Genomic DNA, 16267 nt, shown 5'->3' with positions numbered 1-16267 from the left:
AGAGGACAGGAAGAGGAGGAGGCGGGGGCTAAAGTGGGAATGTAGGCCACACATTCCTTTCCTAGGAGCTGTCTCAACACAAGCAAACATTGCTTGTGCCCAACCACACCGAGATTCCACGTAGTTTCTTTTGAATTTTCTTCTTGCTTCACACAAATTTCCGGCTGTGCATGACTTGCTCCAAACACATATTTCTGAAACCGATTTGTTTCCTTTCGTTAAACAAACCCATATTTTCTCTTTGTGCTACATCAGAATAATGATATTTTTTCTATTTCTGTCATCCAGTAAAGTACATACTTAGATACAGGGGTTTAAAATGTGTTATAACTACATAGCATAAGATTCTTTGTCATCTGTTGCCTCAAAATGGGTTATCCCTGCATACTTCCTCTTTCTTCTGTACTCTGTATGTGCAATGTCCTCCAAAGGACTTATGACAATATCCAGACCTTTTCTTTCCTTCATCTCATTCTGCTTTTTTCTCTCCTTCAATCGCCTTTCTCTCTCTCTCTCTTTCCTCTTTCTTCTTAGTTTTATCTCCTTGCCTTTGTTTCTTATGCAGCTGCAGTACAATAACAGTGTTTGAGTGCAATATTCCAGACAGGACTTTGGTTTAAATAAGCACCCCCGAAGCCATGTAATAACCCGACAACCCCCTCCATCCCGGTCTCCTTGTTAGTCCCTCAGCACTCAGGCCCGGTCCACAACACGATCCTCCTCACACACGCACACCCCCATGCACACCACCAGCCGCTCATTGAGCCAACCAGCCAGGCAGCCAAACCACCATAGGAAAAATACAGAGCATGGAACTGTGATTCACAGTCCTGATATAGAATATCACCTCCTCCCTTTTCCCTGCTCCAACAGCTGGTTTCCTGGAAGCTAGTTTTTGTGGTGTGAGTTCAGCGAGGGGAAAGGCGGGGGTAATCAAGGAGGCCCTGCCTCTGCTTCTTCACAAGCCTTTTTCTACCTCCCCAAAATGTCTGCTCCAGTCTTTACTGGCCGCTTTTGTTTATGTAAATGCAAGAACAAGAACGGTTGCTAAACATGGCTTGACATAATTTAGGTTATCGTCTAACGACATCAGTCAGGGTCATGGTTTTCACATGCCGAAGGTCCCCTCATGTTTGGGGGGTGAAAAGGTTGAAGCGGGGGAGGGACTGCTTCTTCCCACTGCTGTCAAAGTTAGATTAAAGATTCCCCAGAGAAAGAACTAAACCTGCAGATGACTTTACAGTTGATGACTGAAGAGACTCTACTAAAAATGACCTAACCATGACACTAATCTTTACAAATAAAAACAGAATTAGACTGCTTTGCAGAGGAAATCATAACACTTCAAAATTTACCACATTCTGTCACGATATAGCAACAAACTTTTGCTGGGATTCAGTGTAGTGGACCAAAACAAATTAGTGTATGCTGTAGATCATCGGACAAATGTTACAAGTTTTTTTTAAATACTCCAACTTGTGTTAAGTCTCTTTTACTGTGATGCCTTTTACTGAAATAAAATCCAGTGCAACAATGTCTATTAGTAAGTGATGTTCAACTGGGTGAAGTTTAATCTCAGCCTTAATAAAGTTGGTCTGTTAAGGTCTCTGAGATTTGTTAGAAAACACTGGTGGAAAAACAGCATCATGAAGACCAAAATACACGCAAAATGGGCCAGAAGCAGACAGAAAGCCCATGTTTACTCTGGAGGAGCTGTAGAAAACCACATCTCAGTTCTCCTAACAGACCAACTAATAACTGTGTACTGCACAAGGCTGTTTTTTGTGGAAAAGTGGCAAGAAGAAAGCAGTTCTCACAAGCCAGGATGGGAAGAAGATGCTCTGGTCAGTCGAGACCAAAGCTGAACTTATTGGCCTTTATGGAAAGCATAAACCAAGACTGCTCATCGCCCTCAGGTCTCTGTGGTTATGGTTTTGGTGTGTGTTCCTTCCATAGGGTTAGGGAAACTGGTCAGAGCTGGTGCTTAGATGGCTGTAACAAACTGGGAATCCAGGAAGAAAAGCTGTGAAAGACTTAAAAGGCCAGTATTATGAACTTCCCATGAACAAAGTGCCATTTTATAGCACAATTAAGTAACTATTTTACCTTCAGTTGTTAGAAAAATGCTGTGTATATCAAACATGACTTAAAGTAATTTGGCTTTGTAAATCAACATCTTCAAGTTGGGCCTCTGTCTCTTTAAGAAGCTCCTGCTCTTTCCGACACTCTGCCTTCAGGAAGTCATCACAACAATATGTCTCCATTAAACTGTCTACATGATTAGTAGGAGTGTTGCACTTAGAAAAAGTTTTCATAATGAGCTCAGCAGATACGCAGTTCTACTAGGCGCTTTCTAATTGCTGCTGCTGCTGGTCTGAAGGAGCCGAGGTTCTCCCTCCACCAATAAAAATAGAGCCAGAGTTACAACGGAAAAACATACTAATAGATCAGAATAGCCCAGTCAAAGTCCTGACATAAGTTTTCCATTTAATCTCACTGAGCTTGAGCTAGTTTTGCAAAGAAGACTTGCAGCTATATTGGTTGGTTCTACAAAGTAGTGACTCAGCGACAGAAATACTTTTAAAACCATGCATCACTTCCCAGTTGTCGACTACTTTGCTTTAGTCTATCATATACAATCTCCATAATACACATTTAGGTTTGTGGCTCTGAAGTGAAGAAATGCAAAAAGGTTCAAGTTATTTGTAATACTTTTGCAACTCATTGTATCCACGGCATTACAAAATCACTTCTCCTCCTATGGCACAGTAAGAAAAAGCGTTTTCTCAGTTGCAAGTGGAGTGCCCTTAGCCTACTTTGGAGAGCATATCAAGTCATATGTCTCCGTGGCCTTTCCTGTCTACACAATGACCCCAGAGTAGAAGAGAAGAATAGGAGCGGCGCTTACTTCCCTCCTGTGCATGAACAGCCTAATTTAGGAAAGCGTGTCAGTGTGAACCTTTGTCACATTGCTGGGCTCAGAATACCCATTGTTCCCTTGATAGAGTCATTCCACTTTGAAAAGGCTTTCAAGCGAGCAGAGAATATCCTGCATCCTGCACCCGTACGGACACATCTGCATTTGTATGCACATACTTCTCAATTCAGCACTCGCTTGCTCACTCCTCCACACATATGCACAACATCGGGAAATTAAGAATGGAAGTGGGCTTAGATGAGATCATGAGTTCTTTGCGTCATTGGGTACATTTGATATGGTCTGCCTGAAAAGCCATCTGTTCCAGGTGGATGGTGCCAGGCACAGTCATCAGAAACAGAAAGCTTCCATACGTTACCGTCATGGTGAAAATAATTAAAAAAAAGAGAGAGAGAGCGCTATGTAGATTTATCAACTTGTAGAGCCACCTTTAACAGCAATAACTCGAAGTAGTTGCTTTCTCTCTGACTGTATCAGTTTCTCACGTCATTGTGGAGGAATATTCGCCAGATTGTCTTTCTAAAATATTCAGCTCGCTGGGGTCTGGATCGGTTAGACTGGGCCAAACCAATTCAACATGATTCTTTTCATTTTCTGTTCATTAGCTGATGTGTTTGGGATCATTGACCCATGGCTTCAGCTATTGGTCAGATACCCTAGAATGCATCTATATCTTGGCTTCGTCTGTCCAAAAGATGTTGTGGCAGAAGCTTGTTAGTTTCAGTTATAACTTTACAAATTGAGTTATGCTACTTTATGGTTTTTAGCCAACAAAAGCATCACAAACCTACTTTTTGTGATGCCATAACCTTTGACATTAAACATCCTAACTCAACCTTGTGATATGTTTTTCTATGAATTATTACATTTTCTAAATTTCTACCATTGATAGAAAATGTTTTCTCTGGCACTATAGTAGCTGTTATTTTTTAGCAAATCAGACAGGAAATGGGCAAAGAGAGAAGGAGGGAAGACATGCAGCAAAGATCCCAGAGTTGGGAATTGAACCCTGGATGATCGAGTACTAATAGCCTCCATATTTGGTTCAATCGCTCTACCTTTACCCCACACCCTCCCTGATAGGACATTTACTAAGACTGATACCTTTTAACACCTTTAGCACTCATCAAACAGCTTCCAATACTGATATAATCTTTAAACCAAGTGACAGAACATTTTATATCCTTAATAAATTTTTGGGCATAAATAGAACCTTTCCTGATGTTAATAAAACGTTTGCTAAAAGTGACAGAACCTTTTGTCAAATCGAAAGAAAGTGATGATATAACCATAGAACATCCTCTATCAACCTGTTTAATGTCAACAGAACCTTTTTCAACATTCATAGAGCCTTTTCTACATGTTAATAGAACATTTGATAAACCACTTTTGGCATTTATAGAACCTTTCCTGGCATTAAAAAAAACATTTCCGAGCATAATAGAACTTTTTCTTTCATTGATGGAACCTTTTCTGACATTAATAGAGCCTTTAACCATAGAATATTTTCTATTGTTGATAGGATTAATATTGAAACCAACATTATAGAACCTTAGACAGAACCTTTTCCAGGGTTGATTCAACATTTTCTAACACTAATAATATTTTTTCTGAAGTTAATAAAGCTTTTCTTAAAACTCAACGACCATTTTGTGACAGTGATAGAACATTTTCTAATGTAAATAAAACATTTTTAAGGAGTTACTGAACATTTTCTGACATTGATAAAAACATTTATATATTATAGAATCTTTCATTACTGTGATATACTTTTTTGTAATCATAGAAACAATATTTTCTGTCGTTTTAACTTTGATAGAGCGTTTTCTGATGGCTATTGTCAAGGCCAGATAATTTCAAACCGGAAGCTTAAGGTGATTTAGCTTTTGCTAAACTATGATGACTGTATGGGGACAAGAAAAGGTCAAATTTCTAACCTTAAAAGACGTTCACCTTACAAAGCCCTCAAGTCATTGTTTATGTAATACATCACTTATATGTTAAAGAATTTTTCAGTAAACACGAACATAGCCAGAATATTAGTAGGAGCCCACCAGGCACTGTTGAATATCTGTAGGTCTGTTGTCCAGCTTTGCGTGCGTTTGACTCTGCAGCTGGATATGTGAGCTCTTACAGTTGAGTCTGCAGAGACAGAAAAGCCCCTGTGCCTGTCTGCGGTTGCAGCAGCCCCCACTCTTTCTTTTGTCTCAGGCTGGACAGGTTCGGTTGGGGGGATTAACTTTCCATTTCTCTGATCCACTTTTCCACTGAGTGAATTTGTTACGCAGGTCTAGGAATGTATGTTATGAAGCTGTGTGAGACAAAAAGTTAAGGCCAGGTAGGGATCATTTGGTACCTCATTTCCAAAGGTTGATGTGTTTGCGGGCCTATTTCTCTGTCTTCCAACATTTCTTCAATATAAATTATACTTCTGGATGTAATTTAAGATGGGGAAAAGTTTATTTTTGCATTGCTAATACAGGCATATGATACGTTTACAGGGTGTGAGCTGTTTCTATATAATTTTTTCCACACTGTTCAGAGCTCTGGTTCTTCTTTTTACCTCACCGTTTACGTTTTCCTCTAGATTTAGGTCTTTGTACCTTGAAGGCAGCGGAAGGAGGCTGATTTCCTGCCTGATAGATAACATATGCAATGATTGCACCAGAAGATTTAGATCATTATTCATTATTATTTTGAAGGCCATAAAAATTACCCATTTTCAATTTTCTGACCAGATTTTTATTTGAAAATGTCCTGAAATTTCAAACATTCACAATCCCACGCGATCCATGTTTCATGCCAGTACCACCTGGACTTTTTGCTCCAGAAAGCTCAAGACAAGTCTCAATTTACCAAAACAAGTAGTTCTAGAAAAACCATTTTAATGGCATCAGTGGAAAAAAAAAAAAAAAAACGTATACTTTTTAGATGTATACAGTACAGAGCCTTAAAATTATCCAGAATTGCACCAATTCTGGATAATGGAAAAAAGGAACTGGTTATTTCCAGATTTTATTCCTTAATAATGATCTAAAATAAGCATTTTCTGAAAAACAAAGCTTTTATCTTGATATTTCTTTAGATAATGGCCAGTTTGTACAATTCTTCGTACCAACTCATGGATTTTTTTGGACTTTAAGTTACAGACAGAACCTACAGATAAATTCATGCAACTTTTACTAATAAACTAGCAAAAAAGGCCCACATTCATTCAGGATTTCAAAAGATTACTATACATTTTTTGTGTGCCAGTGTAAGTTTGTCCAAATACCAGAAAAAAGAAGTGAAATAGTCCTTTACCACACTACTAAATCCAAAGCCGACTTCTGAATTGTGTTGTTTTTTTGATCTGTACATAAAGATGAATAAATCAAAGTGTTTTATACTCTAATGTCAACAGTTGTTGGGAGAAATTGTAGAAAGTTAAAACTAGAAAAATAATGAGACTTTGAAATGGAAACTTTATGGGAACCCTGTGTTTATTTCCTTTCCTTTCAAATTCTCGTCATTTCAAATCACGGTAATTGTTTCCTCCTGCTCTTTTTATGTGCGCCGAGGTCTTGCTCTGCAGCCGGACAATGTTTTGTTAATGGACGCAGGTTTAAGTGCACTACAGTTTAGTACTGTGGTATTTCTCTGATTTGCACGAGTGCAGCAGAGCGTCATTCAAACCGCAGGGCAGCCATAGGTGAATCCTTCAGGAGACGGTGTTAAAAGCCTCTATCAAGGCAGCTGGAGAGGAGAGAGCTGAGGTATTCCTTTGATGTGGGTGGCTCAGATATTAAATAATTGAGTTTTAGGAGATTAAAGTTTCAGAAGCTAATTTGGTCCCCTCCATGGCCTGTCACTCTGGGGCTTGAAGAGTCTGCAGCCTGCAGACGGCTGGTGAATAAGTGTGACTCACTTCCTGCATGTGGCTCGGCTGGAGAAACCCTATATCTGAAACAGGAAGTTCAACCAGGGCACACTGCATCTCTGACTCAGAGTGAGGGGTGACGCCATTTTTTTTTCTTTTTTGTTGTTGTACAAGTTTTCAGGAATTCAATCCTCTGCGAGTTCGAGCAACAAAGAGGCACACAGTGCAGCTTCACTTCCCCTCCTGTTTCACTCCATAAACATTAGCCACGGTTTGCTGACAGCTCCGCTGTTATATGGAAAGAAGTTCATCTGCTGATGCAAGAAGAATGCGTTGCTTGTGCAAGCCTGGATTTCAGAGCTATTAAATGGGAGGAGATTCAGGTTGAGCTGCTGCTTCGTGACAGCGGAGGGGGGGAGGCTGAACAGCCCGGAGGTGAAAGCTGGGTTATTTTCGTCTGGAATGTGTCTCTCTGCTGACATTGAAACCTAATTTTCAGGCACCTTGAGGATGACACAAACCAAGTTGCAAGTAATTGATATGTATGAGGGCATATAAACGCAAGAAGACTGTCCTTCAGGACAAACAACAGGCTGTTTGAAGGCGATGTGAGGACACGGTGGTGAATTACATGTCCTGCCGTCTTCTCTGTCTCTTTGGGACCTATTCTGATGCAGCAACTCTGAATGTCTTCAGCAATGACTCAAAGTCCTGACACAGTAATGGGGAAATAATGGATTCTATCTTTCAAAAGGCTTCAGATTTGCTCGATAAGGCCTGTAGACTTGTTTGTCTCAGTCTTCACCCTTGCTGTTGCCCCTATGAGGCTCAAACTGTCCCTGGAGCTATAAAATTTTAAACTCAAACGTCTGGTTCAGCTGCTCTCCGTCAGCGAACCTAAACTAGCACCCAGAGCACTTTTGTTTAAGATTCCTCTCTGGAAAATTTGCCTTCGATGAGGCAAATGTGTGGCCCATGCTTATGATTATGTATTCAAATCTCCTCCAGTGACATCATGTTGATTTAACAGCCAGAGTGACCCACCCCAGGTGTGTTCATCATGCCCGATGCAAAGCTGTTGTCACCTTGGCCAGCAGTGTGTTTTAACTGTCAAGAGTCAGGAGTTCGCTGAGGGCAGTGTTGCTATGTTGCAGGGGAAAACAGGACGCCTGTTGTCATGCGGGCCAGAGGGCTGCTGGGATGGTGAGCCAAAGCCCCGCGGTGAAATCAGTTTCTGGAGGAGGACTATGCTGAAGAACGGGCCCCTGTGGGCCGTTTACAGCGTGCTGAACCAGCATTTCTCTCATCTTGCCGGAGGAAAAACAAACACAAACTGAACAAAAACACACCCCTCTACTGTTTCAATACTAGTTTCTGTCTGTTGCATCACATAAAAAACAAGTTAGCAATGTTAGACAGCAAAGTATGCTTCAGAATGATAGCTTTGAACTTCTACGATGTTCTTTATTTGCTTGTGGATTGCAACACTTCAGCTCAGCCTACTGGAAAACAATCTCAAGAGCTAATATCATGCCTTGTAAAATATTCTGACATTATTTTTTCCCCACACATTTTGCGACTAATTTCAAAGTATTCTTTTGGTATTTATTATAACGGCTATTACATTGACCAGCACAAGTTTTGCATAAACGTGAAGTGAAAGGAAAATATGGAACAGCCTGCATAAGTCTAAACTTCATAAAAACCATATTTTGTTGCAGTTACATCTGCAGGTCAGTATGTCTAGAGACTGAAATATTTTCCCATTTTCCAGCTTTGATTTGACAGCATCTGCAAAAGTAACACATGGAAATGCTTTGATCTAAACTCTTAAAGGTTTTCTCTGGCGCACATGGCGTTTTGCATGAAGGCCAACAATTTAAATTTTGGTTTCATCTGACCAGAGCACCTTCTCTTATGTCCTCCACACGGCTTGTTGCAAACTTTGAACAGAACCTCTCAGGCTCTCTTCTTGCCACTCTTCCATAAAGACTGGATCTGTGGAGAGCATGACTAATCGTTGTTCCATTGACAGATTTTCCCATCTGCAGTTCCTCTGAATCTGATTAATGCTCTCCTTATCCAGCCTGTCAGTTTAGGTGGGCTGCCAATATCTTGTTAAGTTCACTCTTTCCATTTTCACATGAAGGTTTCAACAGTGTTGTGTGATATGATGAAGGCCTAGGATATTTTTTTGCAACGTAACCTTGGTTTAGACTTCTAAAATATGTTCTCCCTGACGGGTCTGCTGTGTTTATTCTTTGATGCTCTTCTAGAAACCATTAAGGATTTCACAGAGCTGCTGGATTTCTACTGAGATTAAATTACACACATTAATTACCTATTTAAAGACTTCTAAAGTTGTGCTGGAGTTTCTTCAGGTGTGTCAGGGTAAAAAGGGGAGAATGCAAATGTATGTGTCCTTAAAAAGTCTCAAATTCTTGTATCTAAATTAAGGGCTTGAAACGTCTTAAATTAACTATAAGTTAGCCCTCAATATGCTAATTTTAGTTGACATTTTGTTTAGGCAGGACCATTTAATCTTGTATATTTTTTCACGCTGGACTTTTATGTCAACAAAAAGTTTAAGTTGCACTCAGATATCTTTGTTGTACCTATTTTAATTATAATATAAAAAGAATAGGAAAGCATCCTACATGAATTTGTGTACGTGGTTGATCTAATCACGTTTTAACATTTTGAGATTTTTGTAAATTCAGAAGTTTGTGGTTTCCGTTCTGGTTCACACTCCGCTTCAGAAAGTGGTGTTAATGCACATTAAAAGCTCTTTGCCGGTAAAACCAAAGAAGAAGACTCAAGAGTGTTGATGCTATCGCTAATTAGCTGGCTGCATACCTTGCTAGCTAGCATTTTTGCTGTCATGGGTAAGTTCAGATTTATTTCTGTGGCGATATCGGTTTAAAATTTCATGGTCTTCAAGAAGTCTTAAATTATGTTAATGAAACTTGCAGAAATCCTGTTTTTAATTAAGAAAATGTAAAAACCATGTGTCACTTTTTTTTATATATGTAATTATCTATAAATCTATGTTGATAAAATCCCAATCCCTTGTTTGTGATAAAGAACTATTTCCAGAAAATGTATTCTACATCCTCTACATTTCATATTTTTGTCTCACAATATAATAAAACAACCACAAATATTTGTCATTCATGTATTTCTTTTGTCAGAGACCTTTTAATATCCACTAAGAGCCTTCATGTCATATATCCATTAATACTGCAAAGTGTGTGGAATACAGATGTTTTCCGTTTTAATACTGTAGAATAAAATAGGATGAAATGACACACAGACACTAAATCTTACTAATTTATTCATAATATCAGACGAGCCATGGCACAGAGCATTTTAATAACAGTCACCAAGGGAATGTCATCATCATCTCCAGGTAAATACACAATATAATCATTAAAACAACAATCACAACAACTAGTACGGGGGTGTTCGTCAGCGAGTAGCCAGAGCTCCTCGGCTTAACCCCCTTTTTGTACACCATGCTCCAACCTCGAAAAGGTTCAGCTCTGTCGTTTTTACCTCCTTCTCTCCACTGAGTTAATGTCTTGGCTGCCTCGAGGAATGGTCTCCGGGCTGCACCCTACAGATGAAAGAAACTACTGATGACAGGTGGGGGGGAAAAGGAGAGCAAACACAACCTTGCGGGGCGCGTTTTTTTAGTGGTGGCAGCTACACAAAAGACCCACAGCTCCGTTGATCCCTCCCTCCCAGGATATGGTGGCCAGGCATGCTGGAGCTCTGTCTGCATCTGTGCTCCTGTGCAGACTAGCTCCACTTTAGCTGCAGGCTAGGGGGGAGGAACCGCGAGCAGGGTGTGTCTGTTTCACCATGGAAGCAGGTGGGCAGATTGCTCTCAGAGGTAGGAGGGAAAGGAGATGGAGCAGGTGTTGTGGTGGCGCTGGCTCTCCCTCCCCGGCAACCATGGAGCTCTGCCAGTCACCTTTTATGTGGCAGACACAAAGGAAAGCCATGTAAATGCAAAAAACAGAGTAGCAGTTACTTTTATCACCATGAACATCCATTTTACTGTGGGCTTTTCCTTTCAGTCGCTCCATATATTTGAACAAATCCTTCAGGTCATATGAGTTTACATAGACCAAACCAGGCAAACTGGATTAAACCGTTTCTGCAGATGTTAGCAGATGAGGCTGTTATGCTAAACCTACTTGTACTTAACTTGCACAGTTTTGGCAGCTAACCAGAAACTAAATCTTGATGGAGAAGGCTTAAAAAAAAACAAAGAACAAAAAAAAAACATTTTATAGGAGACATTTTTCTTTATTTTCCTCGCGCAACTAATGAGACAAGAAATAAGTAGAGGAGTACAGCAAAAAGTTTGAATCCTAGCCTAGGGTCTTTCTGCGTGCAGTTTGCTGTGTAGATTTTCTCCAGGTAGCCCAGCTTCCTCCCACAGTCTAAAAACATGACCCACAGTGTTATTGTTTCCTCTAGATTGCCTATAGGTATGAGTGTGTGTGTGTGTATGAGTGCATGGTTGTCACGTTACAACCTCCTACCTCACTGTCTCACTGTGTTTATTTGAGGATTAAAAAAACACAACATCTTTCCAAGTACTTTTGGTCCAGTTTCTAGTCCAAATCTCTTAGTACATTTGAAATAAGACAAAACTAAGACATCAGAGCTTCTTTGAAGTCAATAATTCCTTAATATTGATTTTAAAAAAGTACTAGATCCAGATTTTTTAAAACTTAAATGAGACATTTTCCCATTGTTTTAAGTGAAATGATCTTCCTGTAGAACTAGTACTTTTTAAAAATCAATATTAAGGAATTATAAACTTAAAACAAGCTCCTATATCTTTCAGAAAAAAAATGTGCAAGATAATTTTGTCTTTTTTCAAGTGTGCTAAAATATTTTAAGCAGAAACTATGCAAAAAATACATGGCAATATTTTGCTGTTTTACATTGAAAAACAATATGCCAAGTTTTGAACTTAAACTCTCCCTGATCACTGTTCAGTGCATCAGCTGAAAGGGGAAGGAGTGTGGAACAAATGCTAGACACCTATTATTTTTGTGCTCCATGAATCTAACCTTTGTTGAAAATATAATGGAAGGTATGCATGGCAATGGTCTTATTTGCAGTTTACCATAAGTAGTTTGGTCAGATGAGACCAAAAATAAAATTTCTGGCCAATATGTGAAAAACCATCACCCTGAACACACCATCCACACACAGCTGACACATGGTGGTGGCTGCATCATGCTGTGGGGACACTTTTATTCAACATGGACAAAGAAGCTGGCCAGAGTTGATAGAAAACCTTCAAGAGGCTGAAATAGACTGTATATAATACCGTTGTTCAGATCAACACATATGCTCCCTGTTTCTATCCCTAGTTAAAGTTCAGACCAAAATATATTTAGAAAACTTCAGCAAGATTTGAAAATTAATATTCACAGATACTCCAGATCCAATTGGACTGAAATTGATGTTTCACAAAGATGAATTGCAAAATTTCTATCTTTAAAGATGCAAAGCTGTTAGAGACGTTCCCCGAAAGATTTGAAGCTTAAAGAGCTTCTGCCGAATACAAATCAACAACACACTGTGGATTTTTATTTAACTATTTTGTAAATCGTTATTTTTCTTCCACCTCACAAATATGCACTACTTTGTGTTTGTGTATCACATAAACACTGAAAACTTTTGCCAGGCGCTTTAGATGAAAACAAGTTTATGTTATTTACAGCTGAGCTTTATATTCTGGTTTAAAGGTCATGTGTTACTGAAGAGGGCCTAAGACATTAAAATACAAATAATCAACCAAGTATGAGCCGGGAAAGCAGTCAGGAAGAGTGTAGTGAGGTTTATTCTTTACACATTCATGGGCTCACACTTTGTTTCTGTAGTAAACCATTAAGAAAATATCTTGAAATTGAGGCTATAAATAGCGTCTGCGCAAATGTGCTTAGTTAATTGTAAGACTGAATGTACATGCGTGAGGTAGGGCTTGGTTTTTGGTCACTTTCACCAGACAGCAGAGCTTTTTTTTTTTTTGCTTCTTTTTTTCGGCGGTTGTCCCAGATATCCAACAATGTTTAATCTAGGCCAGCTCCACAGCAGGGTAGCCAAGGGGAAACTAAGGAGCCAAGTTAACTAGTTCATGTCACTCATCAACTTATTTTAACAGATGTGGGATGCCTTTAGTGAGACGAAAATAAAGGCAGAAGCTCCCACGAAGCGTTTCCACTTTCAGATACTTTTGACCTGCTTACGGCTGCACGTTCCCATCCCTGGATAACTCCTCCGACTCTAAGCAGCTTACTTTATTTTTTTTTCATTTACATTCACTTCTCCATTGCGATGAAGGAAGAAAAAAAGGTGGTGGGGGTGATACTCAGGCTTGGGCTAAACAAAGCAGCTGCTGTCATAAGCTATCAGATTTTAATAAGGCATAACCTAGTCCTGGGTGGGCGAGGGAAGCCGCTGTTTTTCTATTTCCTTTTATAGACTGCACCAACATGCCCCCTGGGAGACTGCACGCCATGACTCATGTCTCCAGTGTTTCTGGTCCAGACTCCAACCCACACCCCCCTCCCTGCTTCTATCCCTGAACATCACCGCTTTTCCTCCCCCGACTCTCTTTAAGTGGCTTCGTGTTTACCATTCCCCTCGATGCGTTTGCTGTTCGCATTTATCTGCATATTATGATTTCATTCATGAAACCTAAAGTTGTGTCTGATAGTATGCAAAACAAAAAAAGAAGAAGAAAGAATTAAAAGAAAAAGTGGGGGAGAGATTGAAGGGTTTCAAGGAGGCGAGGGATATCTGGTGATGAATGCTATAAGCGAGCTGAATCAGTTCCATGTAAACAGTAGCTACAGTACAGACGACGGCCATTTCCCAGAACTGTTGTGGTGAAACGGCAGCGTCAATATGGGGGGATGTCTTTCTCTCTCTCTGTTTCTCTCTCTCTTTTTCTATCTGTCTGCCTTTCCCAGCACAGCAGCCTGCAGGCTTTTCGCCGTCACGTGGTCGGCTTGTCCTTTCCCTTCCCCTTCCTGCCTCTCTGTTTGGTTATATTCCAGTCACGGCACCCCAGCCCAGCCCAGCCCGCCCCTCGTTGCTCTGTTAGGTCACCCGCCTTGTTTGCTCAGATGGAACAGAAGAGGAAATGAAAGCTCTGAGTGCACCGTTAACCCATCCCTTACTCGCTGCTCCATTATTGTGTGCATGCCTTCTAATTTTCCCTGGGCTCTTTCATTGTTTTGATGAGGATTTGCTTCTATGGCAGGATGCTGTTTGTCCTTTTGAAGTGTGCTGCCAAGGAATAATACATTAAAAGGCTTGGCATAACATAAAGCAGCAATTCCAAATAGGATGGAGACAATTTTGTGTCTTGCAAAATTAATTATTACCCATTGAAGGTTTTCACGTTTGCCCTTTATGCAGCGTAAATGCATTTTAAGTGGATTTTGTGATAGATTATCCACGAAAGTAGTGCATAATTGTAAAACTGAAGGAGAATTCTACTGTCGTTGCTACTTTTTTTTCCAAATAAAAAAATTAGAATAGCATTGCACAGTTTATGTCGCAATTAAAAGAAAAGAAAACATGAGTTAATATAATAATTGATGATTTAATCAATCATTATTAAATAATAATTGATTAAATCAATTTTTAAATCAACGCGTAGTTTTGCGTTGATTTGCGCAAAACTACGCAAATCAACTTCATTAAAGTTTTGTGATAACTGGCACTAAGTCTTTAACGTCCCTATAAAGGGATTTAGACCCACACCATGCTGTTGTTTAAATTCAGCCAGAGGATCCTTCAGCATGAACAGCCTGTTTAAGGTCACACCACACACACCAGGTTTAAGTTCACAGTTTAACGAGGCCACAATCATTTTACTCCCACATAATGTTCTTGAGCAAAAGGACAATTTCTCCTTCAAGTTTTTGAAATGGCTAATTTTCCAGAGACTTTAAACATTAACTTGTTGACAAAAAGCAGTGGAGTGTTTTTTTAAAGCAATTGTTTAGAAGCAGTAAAGACTGAAATGGAAGAACAAAAAAGTGCTAAAAGTAAACTTTGCATACTATGTCCAACTTTATGACTTAGGCAGAAAGTGTTGTTTTTTGAAGTCTTGTAGCCTACTTCGTTTTGTCAAACAGGTTACATTTAAATTATTTCTTGACTTTACTTCCCAAGTAGTAATTACCCCTCGGTGTCACCAGGGAAATTTAACTGCATCGTTGGACGGCTATTCCTGCTCTTGATCTTTTATTGGCATCGACTTTTATTTTATTCCAGTTCTATCTTGTCAAGATAATTAGATGGTTTTTCTAGTCTAAGTCAAATTTCTAGCTCTAGACTTGTAAAACTGAAAGAGACTTGCCCTAAAAGACTTGCAACCTCTAAGTGAAATATAGATTTAAAAGGCTTCAACTCAGGGGAGGGTTAAATATAAATCCAAACCACACTTTGTATTTTTCCAGAGAGGTTTGTGGTTGCAATGTGAGGTAATGTGGCAAAATTAATGGGGTATGAAAACTTTTGCAGGGCAATAATGTATGACTTCAACACAAAAGTGCTGCGTCAGTGTTGAAATAACAGCTTTCCCCAAACATGTGACTGGTTTTGTGTTTGCACACTATCTAAACAACGTGTGCATGTGTGGGCGCACATGTTAGCTTTTTGCTCGTGCTTATCCTCGACTTGGCCAATCTCTTGGTTTCTACGCAACGAGGTCAGAACAACACGGACACCACAGTAGCTGAATGGCCATTTTGGGTAAAAGCTCTCCGCAATAATAAACAGCTTCTGGCACGGAGAAGTTGTTTCCCAGCTGCAGCTCAGAGCCAAAGCACAGAATTAACTCCAATACCGCTGTGGAAAAACATCGCCCATCCAAACCCACATACCTTCTCAGAGGCTTTGAGCAGTTTGTAATCCTTCAGCGGCAAGAGGACTCTCAGAAACACACCAGCTCATGGCTGCCAGGCAAATTACTGCACAGTTAGTGTGTGGAATATACAGTTCTGTCTGCTCACCCAAACGGGTGAGGAGAAGCTTTTATTGGGGGGACAGAATAAATATTTCCCTGATTTCCAATCTGCTGCTTTTTGCCTCCGCTTGGCCACAGCTGGTTGCTGTGTTTGCTGGAAGCTCAGAGATGCCTTTACAAGGGAAGATAAGCCTTGAAAGCACAAAACAGCTGCCTTGAATTTTTCCAGTGCTCCATGCTTATTTTGAAGGAGCTCCAAAAATATTCTGAGCGGTTTAAGAGGGGGGATAATGTGAACTTTATCCTCTCTCTGAGGAAGGGAAGGAAAACAAATATTCCACAATCTGCAAGGTCTGCATATGTGTTGGTTAAACAGTGAAGAAATGCACCAACGTCCTGTGAGTCACTCATTAATTCAAGTCTTTCATCTTGATCACGCAGTGTCGTTATCTCCAATCAG

General features: G+C 39.9%; 1 long non-coding RNA gene across 1 annotated transcript; it reads right to left on the bottom strand.

The window, feature by feature from the left end:
- Window positions 1-10114: 10114 nt before the first annotated feature.
- LOC114137598 (uncharacterized) lies at window positions 10115-15944 on the bottom strand. Its single transcript, XR_003594039.1, has 2 exons — window positions 15725-15944; window positions 10115-10773 (listed from the first exon to the last, which is right to left on the bottom strand). It is a non-coding gene; the product is annotated as an uncharacterized LOC114137598 (long non-coding RNA).
- Window positions 15945-16267: the final 323 nt, after the last annotated feature.

Source organism: Xiphophorus couchianus, chromosome 22 (genome assembly GCF_001444195.1).
Source record: "Xiphophorus couchianus chromosome 22, X_couchianus-1.0, whole genome shotgun sequence".
Lineage (NCBI taxonomy): Eukaryota > Metazoa > Chordata > Actinopteri > Cyprinodontiformes > Poeciliidae > Xiphophorus > Xiphophorus couchianus.
Note: the sequence above shows the minus strand (reverse complement) of the source record. Positions and strands in the feature narration are given on the sequence as shown.